The 17757-nt window shown below is 40.1% G+C and overlaps 1 protein-coding gene and 1 pseudogene across 1 annotated transcript in view; both read right to left on the bottom strand.

The window, feature by feature from the left end:
• Positions 1-17757, bottom strand: part of ADGRL2 (adhesion G protein-coupled receptor L2) — a 693508-nt gene that overhangs the window by 256133 nt on the left and 419618 nt on the right. The window lies entirely within an intron of this gene.
• Positions 1-17757, bottom strand: part of LOC100596719 — a 112650-nt pseudogene that overhangs the window by 62812 nt on the left and 32081 nt on the right.

The raw sequence follows: 17757 nt of genomic DNA on the forward strand, positions 1-17757 counted from the left end.
TTTTGTGAAGCTTTCTAAAAGCAGAAGCACCCAGCATTATCAAGAGGGCACTAGGCCACTGGTCCCTGGGGTAGCAGGCAGAAAGAAGCACCCAGTGGGATGAATGACAACAGAAGTAGCCCAAGTCCTGCTGGCTGGAACCTTATAACCAGGTTAATTGTTGTGAAGGTAGAATCCAGAGAAATGATCACTTAGGTCACCAGGCCAAGGGCCTCAGGTAAAGAGCACAGTTCAGAGGCTGAGGTGAGGCCAAGAAAGCATGAAGAAAATGAGGTCAGCAACACAGGTGTTAGAATGCCAGACTGCATCCGGAAAACGGGGGTAGGAAGATCACGCCACATTTCAGGCCCACTGTGTGGAATAGGGAGAGGCCAAACTGGCCAATGCATAACAGAAAAAAGGATACCCCACTGCATGTAGAGGGGTCTCTTCTTCATCTCACCTGAACTGCCATGTCAGCCCCTTTGTGCCCAGGCTGTCCACTTTTTCTGTAAGGTCCTGACAATAAACACTATGATATCATGACAGTAATGTTTACTGTCACTATGTCCCAGTCTTAGTATTAGGTTCCTAAACTGGTTGGGCTACCTCTAGAAATTTGTGGAAACGTTTCATTTTTCCCTCTGCTGCTTCAATGACCTTCCTTGTTGTTGAGCTGTCCTTGCACCAGAGCAATCAGATTGAGACTGGAGAGCTTCTTCAATAGTTGCTGAGTGTAACACTAGAAACCATTATAAAGGGATGAAGTCTCGCTGAGAGAATCTGCCCTTCTTCCAGTTATGAGAATTAGGACCCCAGGAAAGGGAGACATTGGTTGGTGTATTGCTTATCACTTAGCACAGGACTCAGTCTTGACCTACATCCGGATCCTGCCAAATTGTATGGCACCATGAAGACATAATCAGACAATATTGATACATTTTTTGTAATGCAGGATACACAGAGTGTGTTTATTTTATAACTTCATTATTTATGTAAATTTAGGTCTGAGGCCACTGTGGTCTGTCTTACCACACTGTATCAAATTTTGAATTCTAATTTGGGTTTCAGTCTGTTCACAAGTCTAGTTATATCCAGAGAATCAAAGGACAGTTGGATAATTCAGCAAAAGTATTTTATGGGGTAAATGTATCTTGGCTGTCTTGTAGAATCTGGACACCTTTTGTTTTTTGCAACTATAAATTAAAAAGAGACGTGTGTTGTTTTAATTTTAAAGGCAAGACCTGAAAGGTTCTACTTGCCAGGATGACTTCAGAAGTTCCACAGCTACCATTCTTTTGGTTATTTAATCAACTTTTATTTGCACATTCAGATGATACTGACAATTCTGTAGGCTCTTGAGGTGATAGAAAATAAATATATACCCTGACCTTAAAACATATAAATATACGAAAATAATCTAAGCCGTAAGAATATTCCCTTTTATGGTTCAGACCTGTAAGTTAGGAAAACTGAGCTCCATGAACATGACTGATATGGTTTGGCTCTCTGTCCCCACCCAAGTCTCATGTTGAATTGTAATCCCCAGTGTTGGGGGAGGGACCTGGTGGGAGGTGACTGGATCATGGGGGCAGATTTCCCCCTTGTTATTCTTATGATGGTGAATTAGTTCTCACGAGATCTGGTTGTTTAAAAGTGTGTGGCACTTCCCCCTTAACTCTCTCTTTCTCCTGCTACCATGTGAAGACACGCCTGCTTCCTCTTCACCCTTCTGCCATGATTGTAAGTTTCCTGAGGCCTCCTAGCCATGCTTCCTGCAGAACTGAGTCAATTAAACCTCTCTTCTTCATAAATAACCCAGTGTTGGGTAGTTCTTTATAGCATGTGAGAATGGACGAATACAATGACAAAGATTAGTAGTTGGAGCCTGGTAAGAGGTTAAGATTGAGGGAGTTGGCCGGACATGGTGGCTCATGCCTGTAATCCCAGCACTTTGGGAGACCAAGGCAGGCGGATCATGAGGTCAGGAGATCGAGACCATCCTGGCTAACATGGTGAAACTCCACCTCTACTAAAAATACAAAAAATTAGCTGGGCATGGTGGTGGGCACCTGTAGCCCCAGCTACTCTGGAAGCTGAGGCAGGAAAATGGCATGAACCCGGGAGACGGAGGTTGCAGTGAGCTGAGATCGTGGCACTGCACTCCAGCCTGGGCAACAAAGTGAGACTCAGTCTCAAAAAAAAGAGTGAGGAAGTCTCTCTAGGGCTATAAATGGAGAAAAGCCAAACCTTATAAATAGATGGGATAAGAATGCTTATGTAAAATTCCAGGTGGCATCTCGGTCCTCATTCCTTATCTACTTATCCACAGTGAACACTTAGGCTCTGCTCAGGATTTCCAGAGTGAAAAACAATAAAGAAGCAAACCAGGAATCATATTTTGGTTACAAGGCATAGAGATCTGGAGCTAAGGGAAAATCAAGGTTAAAAACTGAAATTGGCCTCTTAGGTCCATGTCAAGGAAGAGTACACTCCTGTCCAACATCAAACTACAGGTGATACTGGGTTCAGCTCTGCTGAATAATAATCCAATAAATAAATAATCCAATAACCCAATAAATAAATTAGCCAGGAAATAAATAAGAGGAACCCCATTAGGAACAGGATGGTTAGAAGAGAAAGATACGGGATGATGCTGGTGCAGGGATTCCCTATAATACCAAGGGGAGATACCTCTTCTACTTACTGCTTGTGCTTCTCTGTAACTGCCTCTAAGAGTCACTGTCTAAGTTCAATGAAATGAATCATTTAAGCACAAAATCTTTAATTCATTATAGCCTCAAGATACTCTTGTCTGCCAGTTCAGTACAGCATCATAGAATGACCATAACATAGAGTCAAACTGATTGTCAGTTTGACTCTTTTTTTTTTTTTTTTTTTTGAGACCAAGTCTTGCTCTGTGGCCCAGGCTGGAGTGCAGTGGCACAATCTTGGCTCGCTGCAAGCTCCACCTCCTGGGTTCATGCCATTCTCCTGCCTCAGCCTCCCGAGTAGCTGGGACTACAGGCGCCCACCACCATGCCTGCCTAATTTTTTGTATTTTTAGTGAGACGGGGTTTCACAATGTTAGCCAGGATGGTCTTGATCTCCTGACCTCGTGGTCTGCCCGCCTCAGCCTCCCAAAGTGCTGGGATTACAGGCGTAAGCCACCGCGCCCAGCCACCAGTTTGACTCTTAGCTTGACATTTATTATTTGTGGTAACCATAGATGTTTACTTACACCTTTTTTTTTTGAGATGGAGTCTTACTCTGTCACCCAGGCTGGGGTACGGTGGCACGATCTCGGCTCACTGAAACCTCTACCTCCTGGGTTCAAGCAATTCTCCTGCCTCAGCCTCCCAGGTAGCTGGGATTACAGGCACCCACCAGCATGCCGGGCTAATTTTTGTATTTTTAGTAAAGATGGGGTTTCACCATGTTGGCTAGGCTGTTCTTGAACTCCTCACCTGAAGAGATCTGCCTGCCTCAGCCTCCCAAAGTGCTGGGATTACAGGCGTGAATCACCATGCCTGGCCAACTTACATCTCTTTAAGCCTCAGTTTCTTCATTGATTAGAGGACTTAAGGGACAACATATACCAAAATAATGCCTTGTGCATGGAGGTCATTGGTATGTGGTAGGTGTGTTTATTATTTTCCAGTACCAATAACTGTATTCGTTTCCTGTGGCTACTTTAACAAGTGATTACAAACTGGGTGGCTTAAAACAACAGAATTTATTCTCTCACAGTTATGGAGGCAAGAAATCCAAAATCAAGTTGTAAGTTTTGTTTCTTCAGGAGGCTTTGATGGAAAATCTGTTCCATGTCTCTCTCCTAAGTTTGTACAACTGTTAGCAATCCTTGGTTTTCCTTGACTTGTAGAGGCATCACTCCAATCTCTGCCTCCATCTTCCTATCACCTTCCCCTCCATGTTTTCTTTCTTTTCTTTCATTATAAAATTAAAAATTTTATTTAAAGAAATGGTTTTTAAATTTTTTTTTTCTTTGAGATGGAGTTTTGCTCTTGTTGCCCAGGCTAGAGTGCAATGGTGTGATCTCGGCTCATTGCAACCTCCGCCTCCCCGGGTTTAAGCGATTCTCCTGCCTCAGCCTTCCGAGTAGCTGGGATTACAGGCATGCACCACCCCATCTGGCTAATTTTGTATTTTTAGTAGAGACAGGGTTTCTCCATGTTGGTTAGGCTGGTCTCGAACTCCCGACCTCAGGTGATTCACCCACTTTGGCCTCCCAAAGTGCTGGGATTACAGGCGTGAGCCACCGTGCCCGGACTTTTTTACCGTTTATTTTAAGTTCAGGGATACATGTGCAGCTTTGTTATATAGGTAAGCTTGTGTCATGGAGGTTTGTTGTATAAATTATTTCATCACCCAGGTATTAAGCCTTGTACCTATTAGTTACTTTTCCTGATCCTCCCCCTCCTCCCACCCTCTACCTTCAAGTCAGCCCCAGTGTCTGCAGTTACCTTCTTTGTATCCATGTGTTCAAATCATTTAGCTCCCTTATTCCAAATAAGGTCACATTCTGAGGTTCCAAGTGGACAGAGCTATTAGCAGGGGGGTAGAAGGACACTGTTCAACTCACTACGACATCCGTTATGGGCTAAATTGTGCCCTGTCCCCCGCATTCATATGTTAATACCTTAACTTCCAGTACCTCAGAATGTGACTGTATTTGGAAACAGTGCCTTTAAAGAGGTAATTAGTTAAAATGAGGCCCCGAGGGTGGGCCCTAATGTAACCTGACTGGTACCCTTATAAACAGAGGAATTCGGACACACTGAGAGACACCTGAGGTACGTGCACACGGAGGAAAGACCAGGGGAGAACAGTGAAAGGCAGCCATCTTCAAGCCAAGAAGAAAGGGCTCAGAAGAAACCAACCTTGCCAGCACCTTGATCTCAGACTTATAGCCTCCAGAACTGTGAGAGATTTCTGTGGCTTAAGCCACCCAGTCTATAGTATTTTGTTATGGTAGCCCTAGCAAACTAATACAACACATACAATTAACGATTGGTCTTCTTTCTTTAGTTTCTTTAGGTCTCTCTGGACAGCAGCTTATACATTGAAGCTGACTCTTCACAATGTGGTAATGAACCCTTGGTTGCAGTGACCTTACAATGTCAAGGGAGCTCAGATACTACCTGATGCACCAGCCAATATCACCTTTTGTAGCAAACTTTTGTTTGATTTTCTTGCTGAAGTAAGTGAATTATAATGAATATACTCAAGAAGCTTGATAAATGCAATTCTACAGTATCTCAGATCATCATAGTGAATATTATGATTATTGTAATATATAGAAGGTATAGAGGATTTAGATTAAGAGTACTTGAAATTTCTTCAAAATAAAAATCCTTATCATAAGCTTGTTTTCTTATGGTCTATTTTTTTTACAAGTTAAATGTAAAAAAATTGGTCAATTGACAATTCTGCCTAAGAAAATCAAATAAAAGTCTTAAGACATATATATAGTATTCCATCCATTTCAACGTAGCCATTGTGATTTGAAGACAAACGTTAGGTCACTTAGTCTACTATCCTCCATTGGCAAATTCTAAAAGCTAGTTTTCATGAGCATGAAACGTTGCATCTTTTTATTTATGGGCTTCAAAAAACCCTTAAACTCCTAAGTGTTATCTTTTTAAACTAGTTTATGATTTGCACAGCTGTTATTTCAGTTTGTTGTTTTATTGCTTTTGTAAAGAGCTCTGAGATTTTTATGAAGGTGCTTGTAGTGTATGTTTAATCACCATTTCAGTAATCATTATCTTTGTCATTTAAAACAGCACCTCTGTAAGGCTGTGCTGGCATTAAATAATATACATAAGCAATTAACAGTAAATGTTAATAATGATATTGGTAAACTCTAAGACATAAAGGAAGAACAATAGAGTTTAAAAAGCATATGTAGTTCCTTCAAGCTTTTCTCTAACAAGTATAATTTCAAATATATGTATTGTTGAGATATGTAGCTGATATATTTCTTACAGCTGGAATACCTAGAGATTTTACAGCAATACATCAACTAGTGCACTAGGGGTGGATCCCACACTGTACTCTCTTAACAATAGTTGGCAGCAGGTAACATTCCGTTCTTCTGTGTCTACTCTGACCCGCTCCAAGGTCAAGACAATGAATATGTGATTCACTACTCACTTCCCTTTGAAAATGTATGGATTTCTCACAGTTATCTACCTGTCCCTTGACTGTGTTAACAGCAATAAGTAGGTTACGGAGAAGAGAAAAAGGGACAGGGACTAGTGATACTCTAGTCTCTGTGGATAGTGTGAGCATCGGAACAATGTTTGGATGGTGTAATGGGTCAAGTGCCTTGAACAGGTTGTCTTGGTCCAGATTATCAACCCTATAGCTGAGTCTCTCTCTTTTTCTGATGTATCTCAAGTGCTTAGCACAGTGCCAGGAGCACAGGAGTTGATCAATCCATAATCTTTAATGGGTAAATTAATGAATTAACAAACCACAAATTGCACTGCCACTCTTCTTTGGGAAAAATTTGTTAGTTGCTTAGTCAATAGTGATAAATGGTACTGAACACTGTCTGGCAAAATTTAAAAAAACAAACAGGCCATGTTGCATCAGGCTGAAGCAAAGCATTATCAAGATGTAGAGAGCAGCAAGCACATACACACATCTGTGAAATACGGAAGTAACTGCAATTACCAAAAAAAAATTTGCAAAGCATAAAGCAGTTCAAACTGAATATATAATAAGCAAGATATATATGCTGCAACAAAAACAGATGATAGAACATTTGAAATCTAGGGAGTCTCTAGAGGAAGTGCAAAGTCATGGCATTTATTCTGAAAAGTTCTTGAAGGAAATAAGTTTTGAATCAGATTTTGAAGAAGGTGAGAGTTCTCATTTGATATAGATAAGTACAAAATTGATAGATTAGAAAGCCAGTGTAGGAATTTAAAAAGCCTAATGGAATTAAGGGAAAAAAAGTGGGTGGGAAAAAAATTTTAATGAACTCAAGTAACACAGAAACACTTAAATAGGAAAACCTAACATAGTATATGCACAAATGTTCTAAGAATGTATTAAACATAATACACTGGTTCATTTCTGTAAATAATATCCCTGGACCCTAGCAGAAGGGAGGCTAGCTCAGATAATGGCTTCCTGACGTCAAATGATTGTGCCTGCCTACACAGCCTAGTTAATACTCTTTTCAAAATGTAACCACCATCAGTGAGATGCTGAGGAAGTAATAAATAAACTATTTTACTGCACCTCAGAGAAATACATTCATAATTTTATCTTACCTGTATCATGGGAGAGTAATTGTGATACCTTAGACATGGCATCCTATAAAATTACAGGTTTTGTCTAAAGTAGCTAAAGTAGATAATCAGGTTGATCAATAATGTTAAGTAAAGAATAATGTAACAAAAAACTTCTTCCTCAATTATCTGAATTATTAAGGTAAGAGTGAATTTTATAACAAGTATATTTTCTGGATCAGTGGTTCTCAACTTGTTTGAAGCACTGAGGACTATTTTTTTTTTTTTCTTTTTGAGACAGAGTCTCACTCTGCCGTCCAGGCTGGAGTGCAGTAGCACAATCTCGGTTCACTGCAGCTTCTGCCTCCCAGGTTCAAGCAATTCTCGTGCCTCAGCCTCCTAAGTAGTTGGGATTATAGGCATGTACCACCACACCCAGCTAAGTTTTGTAATTTAGTAGAGATGGGGTTTCAGCACGTTGGCTAGACTGGTCGCGAACTCCTGACCTCAAGTGATCCACTCGCCTCGGCCTCCCTAGAGATTGCAGGCATAAGCCATTGTGCCCGGCCCTGCACTAAGCACTATCTGTTGACTGAATAAATAGCATGTTTTACACTTATTTCTTTGAATAAGTGTGTTATTATAATTAGTAAATTTAAAATTTATTTACAAAGATTTCTAACCTCAAATATAGGACAAGTGGCCACCTCTATAGGAATGGGAGCAATTTTCAGAGAAAAGGGGTAAAAATGTTAAGGCAATATGTAAAACATCTAAAATGGTATTTGTTACAATGTGCCTGGTGTTGGCCATTGTATATGCTTTTAATAAAAGTGCAATTCTTCAAGGATGTTTTTTGGTATAATACAGGTTTTCTAACTAAAAGAAGTTAGGGACCACCGAGCTAGACAATTGCTTAGATCTGTGCTGACAGTTGTGACTTCCTAGGATCACCGGATTAAAGAGCATCGTAGCAGCTTTGACATCTTTGGCTGTCTTAGTGATTGATGCTCATCACGGTGGTCTGAACCATGATGAAACTATCTCTATCAGTCATTAAGGAAGGCTGTCATGTCATGCATATTGCCACAATTTGAGGATATATCTGAATAAGAGAAGTAATGAAACTGCAAGATGACCAATCCCGTAAATGTAGCCACGTGTCATATATTGCAAGACCCAGAGTATATGGCCAGAATGATAGATATTAATGATGGAGATGGCTTGATTTAAATAGTTTATTGTTCATAGGTGTAACTTAAACGTAATTTATTTTCTTTTTCCTCAAAAATCACCCTAGTTAGAACTGGAAAGATTAACTGTCAGAAATTAGTTAAATGAGAAATAGAAAATGATTTAATTCATTCCATAATAGACTTGAATTGCAATGGAATTGGGGGGAAATATAAAATTATGAAATGCAAAGAAAATGAAAAAGATGGAAAAAATATGTACGTCATTAAATCACTAATTTAGATGAATCATTTTGCTTAGTATAGAGAGCACAGTTGTAATGGATTATCTCAAAAATGCTTGAAATGTGGCATTGCAAGAGGTGGTTCTGTTCATTTATTTAATTTTTGCAGAGTCAGGTAATTTTGAGAAAAACAGTACTGCAAGAAAGTACTAAAATTGCAAGATACAGCAGCTCAGTTAAAAATAACTAGAAATAAGAACCTATACTTAGTAGAACAAAAAATAAACTTTAGAAAATTGTTTTTGTGGAATCAAAGATTTCTGACAGGGACAAATGGCAAAACACTTAAGTTGAAAAATAAATACAGTGAAACTTAGCAATAGGATTAAAACTAGAGTTTTAGAAACCGCTGATTATCATACATGACTTTTAAATGATGGCTGGATGATTATTTAAATTGTATACTCAAGTTGGATTAATACATTATTATATAATAATATAATAAATATTATATAATAATTCTACCTATATTTGTATCCTAGCATCTAACAAGTGAAGGCACATTGTGACATATGCCTTCTGGGATGTTTATCAGATCTAACCCCTCTTCTTTAACTAGTCCCATATCAATAGGGCATCTTTGCTCCCATATTTGAAGTAGGGGATCCTTCCCTAGGGTTATAGCAGATTGGGCTGGAGAAGAAGGACAGTTACCTCCCCAAGAGAAGTGGATCTAATTCTCTTATTCGGAACTAGAGCACAGTTAGTTAAGTGCTTGAATGGGAAAGGGATCTAAAGTCAGTGCAGAACCATGTTTCGGCATGGACAGGCACTGCAGCAGAGAGAGAGGAGAAAAAGAGAGACAGAGAGAGATTGAGTAGGGGCAAGAGCAAGAGAAGAAAAGCAGATGCTCGGTGAGAGGAGACAGCCCCATGAGATGTTGGTGTTCTAGGTCCTAGTTATAGTTCCACATGAGATTTGACTGGATCTCCCAACGTTGGCTTATTTGCATTTTCTCTATAGTTTTTATAATAAACTTCGATTGTGCTTATGTATTAGACTATGAGTTACATTTAGGGCATGAAGAAAAAAAGTTCTGCAGAGAATAGAGAGAGCTAAATATTAGGCCGGGTCATCACAGTTCTCTAGGTTTCTCTATTTGGTGATTTAGTAAAACACAAATACCTGCATTTAAAGGCTTTTTATATGTTAATATGTTATGAGGTAAAGTAGGCTTAGTGACTTCTCTAGTCATATAATTCCTTAGTGGACTGAAATATGATTCCCAAACACATAATCCTGCTGGATTTTGCTTAGTCAAAATTTTAAGATTTTGAGATATTCAGCCAAAATCAGGCTACAAGTTTCTCACCCTATAGAACTTGTTTTTGCCTAACTAAGCATGATTGGACACAATTTGTACTTCTGGAAAAAGTAAATAAGTTAGAACAAAAGCCATAATGAGATACCATCTTATGTCTACAAAACTGAAAAGAAAAAAATATAAATCTCAAAGTTGATGAGAATTTAGGGAAATGGGTCATCTCATACTTGGCTGTTTGAATTATGATGAGTATATTTTTATATACCAATAGTCACTTGCTCATTGAACAAATATTTATTAAATATACTCTAAGTGTTAAACATTGTCCTACACACTGGTATTTAGCAGTAAACAAAACAGACAAAAACCTTCGCCTACATGGAACTTGTCATTTCCAAAATCTTTAAAATGTTAAAAAGAAGTTCATATCCTTTTTACCTAAGAGTTGTAGTTTTTAGATATATATATATATATATATATATTTTATTCACACAATGGAATACTATGCAGCCATTAAACATGATGTTTTTAAAGACCATATGATTACATAAAAATTAAGTTTTCAGCCGGGCGCGGTGGCTCACGCCTGCAATCCCAGTACTTTGGGAGGCCGAGGCAGATGGATCATGAGGTCAGGAGACTGAGACCATCCTGGCCAACCTGGCGAAACCCCGTCTCTACTAAAAATACAAAAATTAGCTGGGCGTGGTGGTGCATGCCTGTGATCCCAACTACTTGGGAGGCTGAGGCAGGAAAATCACTTGAACCAGGGAATCGGAGGTTAGGGTGAGCTGAGATCACGCCACTGTACTCCAGCCTGGTGACAGAGCAAGACTCCATCTCAAAAAAAAAATTAAGTTTTAAAGGATTATCTATAGCAGGTTCTCATCCTTATACAAATGAATATAAGTACTAATATACATATACTTTTTAAAGAAATATGTACTAAAACATTAATGGTAGTTGTTTCTGTGTGATGGGATTATAGATAATTTTTATTTTCCACTAATTATGTCTTAATATTCCTAAATTTTCTGCAATAAACCAGGATTAATTTGGTCTATTTCGTTTCAAGTCTAACATGGATGGTGTCTCATATTTTCACAAAATTGAGAATTAGAAGCTCAGTGATGGCAAGAACCCTGTCTGTCTTGGAAACTTGGTTGAATCAATGAATAAGTCAGCATCAAAGAGAAAATTTGCATACTTCAGTTAAAGGAGAACATTGTAGTGCAATTGTTACTGTACATGTTTGACATCAGCAGTATCTATAAACTGATCACTACTTTGTCATTCAGTTATCTGTATTAAAAATGCCACATGAAATTTAATGTAAACTTGGTTCCATATATGTCATTTAAAATATCCTCTGAGGCCGGGTGTGGTGGCTCACGCTTGTAATCCCAGCACTTTGGGAGGCCGAGGTGGGCGGATCACAAGGTCAGGAGATCGAGACCACGGTGAAACCCCGTCTCTACTAAAAATACAAAAAATTAGCTGATCGTGGTGGCGGGCACCTGTAGTCCCAGCTACTCAGGAGATGCTGAGGCAGGAGAATGGCGTGAACCCGGGAGGAGGAGCTAGCAATGAGCCGAGATCACGCCACTACACTCCAGCCTGGGTGACAGAGCCAGACTCCGTCTCAAAAAATAAATAAATAAATAAAAATAAATAAATAAAAATAAAATATCCTCTCAAAGATGAACACAGTGTACATAAAAGAGAATTCAATTAAAAGCGGTGAATCCCTAATGATAGCTTAGGATGGATTCTTATTCAGGCCTGAACAGTTATCTATCCAAAGTTCCTACTGTATGCATTCTAATTAAGGAAAAACAAAGCATTAGAAAAACTGTAGGTAACATGATGTGAGCTATATAATGTGAAATGAAACTACCAGTCAAAAAAGTGTTAATAAAAAGTTGAAGTTTTGGCCGGGCGCGGTGGCTCACGCTTGTAATCCCAGCACTTTGGGAGGCCAAGGCGGGCGGATCATGAGGTCAGGAGATCGAGAACACGGTGAAACCCCGTCTCTACTAAAAATACAAAAAAATTAGCCGGGCGTGGTGGCGGGCGCCTGTAGTCCCAGCTACTCGGAGAGGCTGAGGCAGGAGAATGGCGTGAACCCGGGAGGCGGAGCTTGCAGTGAGCCGAGATCGCACCACTGCACTCCAGCCTGGGCGACAGAGCGAGACTCCGTCTCAAAAAAAAAAAAAAAAAAAAAAGTTGAAGTTGTAGAGTACGTATAGTGAACATGTGTTACTTTTACCCCTTGGCATCTATATTTCCCAATTCTGGTAAAATAGGACCTCCTCCTCCCAAAACCTTTTCTTTGGGGAACGACTCCTCAATCCATGTAATATAAGTAGGTTTGACTCCCACTCTCAACTCTAGTGCTGTCCAATACAGTCATGGCTATTTAGTTTAAATTTAACATACTTAAAAGAAAGTCTAAATTTTAGTTCCTCAGTTGCCTTAAGCACATTTTGAGTAATCAATAGCCGCACATGACTAGTTGTTACTGTACGCGACATAGTAGATTATAGAACGTTTCCATCATCACACAAAGTTTTCTTTGACCACGCTAGGGGTTTCAGTAACCCAGTATTAATCCCATGTGACTGGCCGCAGGGATGAGTCCAGGGAAGAATGTACGACCCAATTCAGGTAGGTAAGAGCCAGGCTGAGGATTTCTGTAAGGGTTGTGAGAGAGACGTTCTCATGACTATTGGAATAAAAGATGGGCAAGGAGATGGAGCTGCTGCAATTTCCCCAAGGGACAACCCTGCTGAGAGTGGACACTGTACAGAAGAGAAAATACCTACAAACAGAAAACAGGTCATTGAGATGCTTTCTGAGATCATGAATCAACAGTGCCTAAAGACTACCTGTGGATTGTTTTGGTTTTGGGGTTTTTGTTTTGTTTTGTTTTTTCGAGACATGGTCCGGCTCTGTCGCCCAGGCTGGAGTGCAGTGGAGGGATCTCGGCTCACTGCAACCTCCACCTCCCAGGTTCAAGCAATTCTCCCACCTCAGCCCCGCAACTAGCGGGGACTACCAGCGCGCACCATGTCCAGCTGATTTTTGTATTTTTTGGGGGGGTTGAAAATTAAGAATGTATTTTAGATTGTGGAATTTAAAAATCTAAAAAAGCACAGTACACATTTTCAGAAGAGGAATTTTACTATTACTCACTTATGGTGATATTTGCAATATTAGAATATAATTAGGTTAAATAAATCAAATAAGGAATCCAGAAGAAACTGTTTTTGAGTTAAACCAAGTACACATTGGCAATTTTGAGAAAGGAGAACACATATTATTAACATAACACACAAGCTCAAATGCAAGTTTGTTTGTTTGTTTGTTTGTTTATTTTGAGACGGAGTCTCACATTGTCACCCAGGCTGGAGTGAAATGGCATGATCTCGGCTCACTGCAACCTCCACCTCCCAAGTTCAAATGGTTCTCCTGCCTCACCCTCCCAAGTAGCTGGGATTACAGGCGCCTGCTACCACGCCCGGCTAATTTTTTCTATTTTTAGTAGAGACGGCGTTTCACTATGTTGGCCAGACTGGTCTCAAACTCCTGACCTTGTGATCTGCCCGCTTTGGCCTCCCAAAGTGCTGGGATTACAAGTATGAGCCGCCGCGCCTGGCGTCAAATGCAAGTTTATATGGTGAGTGTTTGGTTTTTTTTTTTTTTTTTTTTTTTTGAGACAGGATCTCGCCTTTCGCCCAGACTAGAGTGCAGTGGTGCCGTCTCAGCTCACTGCAACCTCCACCTCCCAGGTTCAAGCGATTCTCCTGCCTCATCCTCCCAAGTAGCTGAGATTACAGGCACCCGCCACCATGCCCAGCTAATTTTTTGTATTTTTAATAGAGACAGGGTTTCACTATGTTGGCCAGGCTGGTCTCAAACTCCTGACCTTGTGATCCACCTGCCTCGGCCTCCCAAAGTGCTGGGATTACAGGCGTGCGCCACTGTGCCCGGCTGTGGTGAGTGTTTTTAAAGGATTTTAAAAGCATGCTCCATCAGCGTAATAGCTTTTTCTCATTTACGGAACAGATGCATTTCTGTCTGCTTGTGTACAGCAAAGGGTTAGAACCTGAATAAACTTATTTATGATTCCAGAAATGTGCTATTTTAGAAATGTACTCCATAGAATTTACTTCACTGCACTACCACTGATTCTTCAAATAACCAAAGTATGCAAGGTCTTATCCCATGAAAATGTTTTTAAGCACTAGCACTTTAAATTGAAACATTGTTAGAAACGTAGCAATGTCAGGTACAATGTCTATACTTAGTCTTATTTAAAATAAGAATTGAATGCACAACAGAAAATTTTCATTTTCTTTATCGTTGGAGGGGAGGGAAAGAAAGCAAGCAGAGGTGGGGGGATGATTACACTATTTAAGGAACAGCTGAATACAAAGACAATGAGTCTTTCATAGTCTCAACAACTCCACAATGAAGAACTGGATTATCTCATTTATAATTCACATTGGATCAAAAAAATTGGTTCCCCTCTGTGCATATCAATTTAATTCAAACCTTATTATTTTCAAAATACAAAGATGAATACTACAAGATAAACTCTAACTCCAATAGGTATTTTCTAAGTAGAATACAAAACAACAAAGGGAATCCCTCTTTCCAGTGTCTTTTGATATGACAAGATCTTGCCAGAGTGGAAGTCTAACACTTAAATAAGCATTCTCATGGCCAAGTAAGAAACTACAGTTGTTGTGGGTATTACCCTACCATTACTCTATGTATTACATATTAAATTAAACTCAGCATTAAATATGCTTGTATAATTATGCCGTTAATGATGATAGCAGTGATGATGCTGGTGGAAAAAGCCTATCTTTAGCCCAAGAAAAGTAAGGGAGAAAAATGTAACAGACAGAAAGCAGACACAGAGTTGGGCATTTTTTGACTAGGAAAGAGAATTTTAAGCATAGAAATATAAAAAGAAAAGTACTCCCTCATTTCCCCTATGTGGAAATAAGATGAAACATTTATTAGATATACTAGACAAGAACAGAACTAAGTACTCCAATTCTACTGCAGCATTACAAAAAAAAATCTCTTCACCACAGGGTGAGATTTAAGGGCAACCTGCCCAAGGATGCATGTTATATAAAACACAGCAAGATTGCCACTGCCCTGCCAAGTACTTCCAGTCTCTACCCAGGTCCTACTGAAATACTGGTGGTCACAGTTAGTTTTACTGAAATAAATATTTAAAGAAAAGGATAAAGCATTTAAAAAGACAAGCCAAAATGCTTCAGAAACCACATATCCGATACAAAGTTTATCCTCAAATGAGTTATGTTTGCCTTGCACTAATAAACTTTTATTTCACTCAAATTAGAGCAATAATTTCCATACATATCTTCCCTGCCCAATAATTCAAAGGAAAAAAAATCCAAAATGATTAGTAAAGAAAAATGTAAGAATTAACAGACCCTTTAAATTTGTTTTAAATATTTTTAAGGTTTAAAAAGTGTTTAAAGTTTGTCATTCCTAGTAGGAAAACATTATCTGAACGAATACCCTAATGGCAAACCACCGTAAAATGCTTCAGTTACATTTGGGGGAGAGAGGTAGGGATTAATTCCTAGTAGGAAAACATTATCTGAACGAATACCCTAATGGCAAACCACCGTAAAATGCTTCAGTTGCATTCGGGGGAGAGAGGCAGGGATTAATTCCTAGTAGGAAAACATTATCTGAATGAATACCCTAATGGCAAACCACTGTAAAATGCTTCAGCTGCATTTGGGGGAGAAGGGTAGGGATTATCTTCAAAGCACCCCAGCTCTCTTGATGAGAAGGTCAGAGGTACACTGGTTTGTATTATTGCGACAGCCATAAGGTAATCTAGGTTGCTTTTCCTTCAGCAAGGGCTTTATTTATCAGAAGGGCATTGTACTTGACTCCCAATTGGCTGACAATTTACTGATAAGATTCATAACCTTTGGGTTGCTCTGGTATGTTGACAAATTTGCTGGGTTCTGAGCCACATCCTGGAAGGCCACCATAACTTCTGGATCCTGCATGTCTGCAAGAACCTCTAGATCACTAAGAATTTCATTGAGTCCAGGCATTCTGGCCATTCCAGACATTCCTCCGGGAAGATTACCAGGCATTCCTCCAGGAAAGCCACCTGGAAAAGAGCCATACTGAGCTTCTGACTGTGGTCTGGCTTATTCTTCCCTCTGGCTGTCTCATGCTCTTCTTGAGCCTTCTTAACTCTTTCTGTTCTTTGATCTCTGTCTCTTCACGTTTCGCTCATACTTTCTTCTGCAATTTCCTGTGCCCTAGGTTGAACTTCTTTCAGCATTGTACTAGCATCTTCATCGTAATCCAATTTACAGGCAAGGGCAAGATCATGGGCTACATCTTCCCAGTGGCCTAGGGGTCTGTGTACTTTCCCTCACCATTTGTAAGGCTGAGCTGAATCAGGATTTATTTCAATGGCTCTGTCACAGTCTCGGATGGCAGCATTTGGCTTCTGTAATTTGACGGAAACACTGGCCCTCTCGGCATACAAAAAGGCCAAGCGCAAATTCAGCTTGATGGCATTTGTGATTAAGTCAATGGCTTTCTGCAGTTCACCATCATTTAGGGCTTCAATAGCAGCCGCTTTCTTATCATTTGCCCGATCTCATATCCTCTGTTATCTCTGCTTTTTTTTTTTTTTTTAGACGGAGTCTCGCTCTGTCGCCCAGGTTGGAGTGCAGTGGCGCCATCTCGGCTCACTGCAAGCTCCGCCTCCAGGGTTCACGCCATTCTCCTGCCTCAGCTTCCCGAGTAGCTGGGACTACAGGCGCCCGCCACCGCTCCCGGCTAATTTTTTGTATTTTTAGTAGAGACGGGGTTTCACCATGTTAGCCAGGATGGTCTCTATCTCCTGACCTCGTGATCCGCCTGCCTCTGCCTCCCAAACTACTGGGATTACAGGTGTGAGTCACCGCGCCTGGTCCTATCTCTGCATTTTCATCTCCCATTTCTTGAGGGGCATCAGTGTCTGGTTCAATCACCCATTCATTATCAATTTCTAGATCACTTTTCTCACTTGATGGTTTGTCTGCCTTTAAGTCTTCCTCCACCTTCTTACTATCAGGGTTTTTTTTCCCTTGGTATTTTCTTCTGATTTAGCTTTCTGAGTAGCAGGTGGTACTTTACCCCCATGCTCTCCATCCACTCCCTCAGGAAGCACATCTCCTCGGTGTACAGAATGCTCGGATCCTGCTTACACATACTCACAAGGGCCTGCTCGTTCACTTTGCTGGGTCCATGGTCAGGAAGCAGTGGGCGAAGCTGAGGAGCTGCAGCCCGGTTCCAGGCCCAGGTGCTGGCTTGGCGTGACCTCGCAGAAGCAATTTTTGTAATTTTTTGGTAGAAACTGGGTTTTGCCATGTTGCCTAGGCTGGTCCTGAACTCCTGGGCTCAAGAGATCGTCCCATCTCAGCCTCCCAAATTGCTGTGATTACAAGCGTGAGCCACTATGCCCGGCCTACCTGCAGATTTTTAACTTACAAAAGCCAATAAATTTCTTTGTTGTTCAAGATTAATTTGGGTCTATTGTTTGGATATATAACTAAACTAGTATTAACTGAGATATATAATTGAAAGTGAATGAACTAAAAGCAGTGTGGTTATCTCTTTGATACCATCATAAAGCCTCAAAAGTGACTCCAAGTATATTAAAATAGGTTTTGAGTTAAATTTTGATTGTAATTCAAAGATGAGAGTGA

The sequence above is a fragment of the Nomascus leucogenys genome, chromosome 12 (genome assembly GCF_006542625.1).
Source record: "Nomascus leucogenys isolate Asia chromosome 12, Asia_NLE_v1, whole genome shotgun sequence".
Lineage (NCBI taxonomy): Eukaryota > Metazoa > Chordata > Mammalia > Primates > Hylobatidae > Nomascus > Nomascus leucogenys.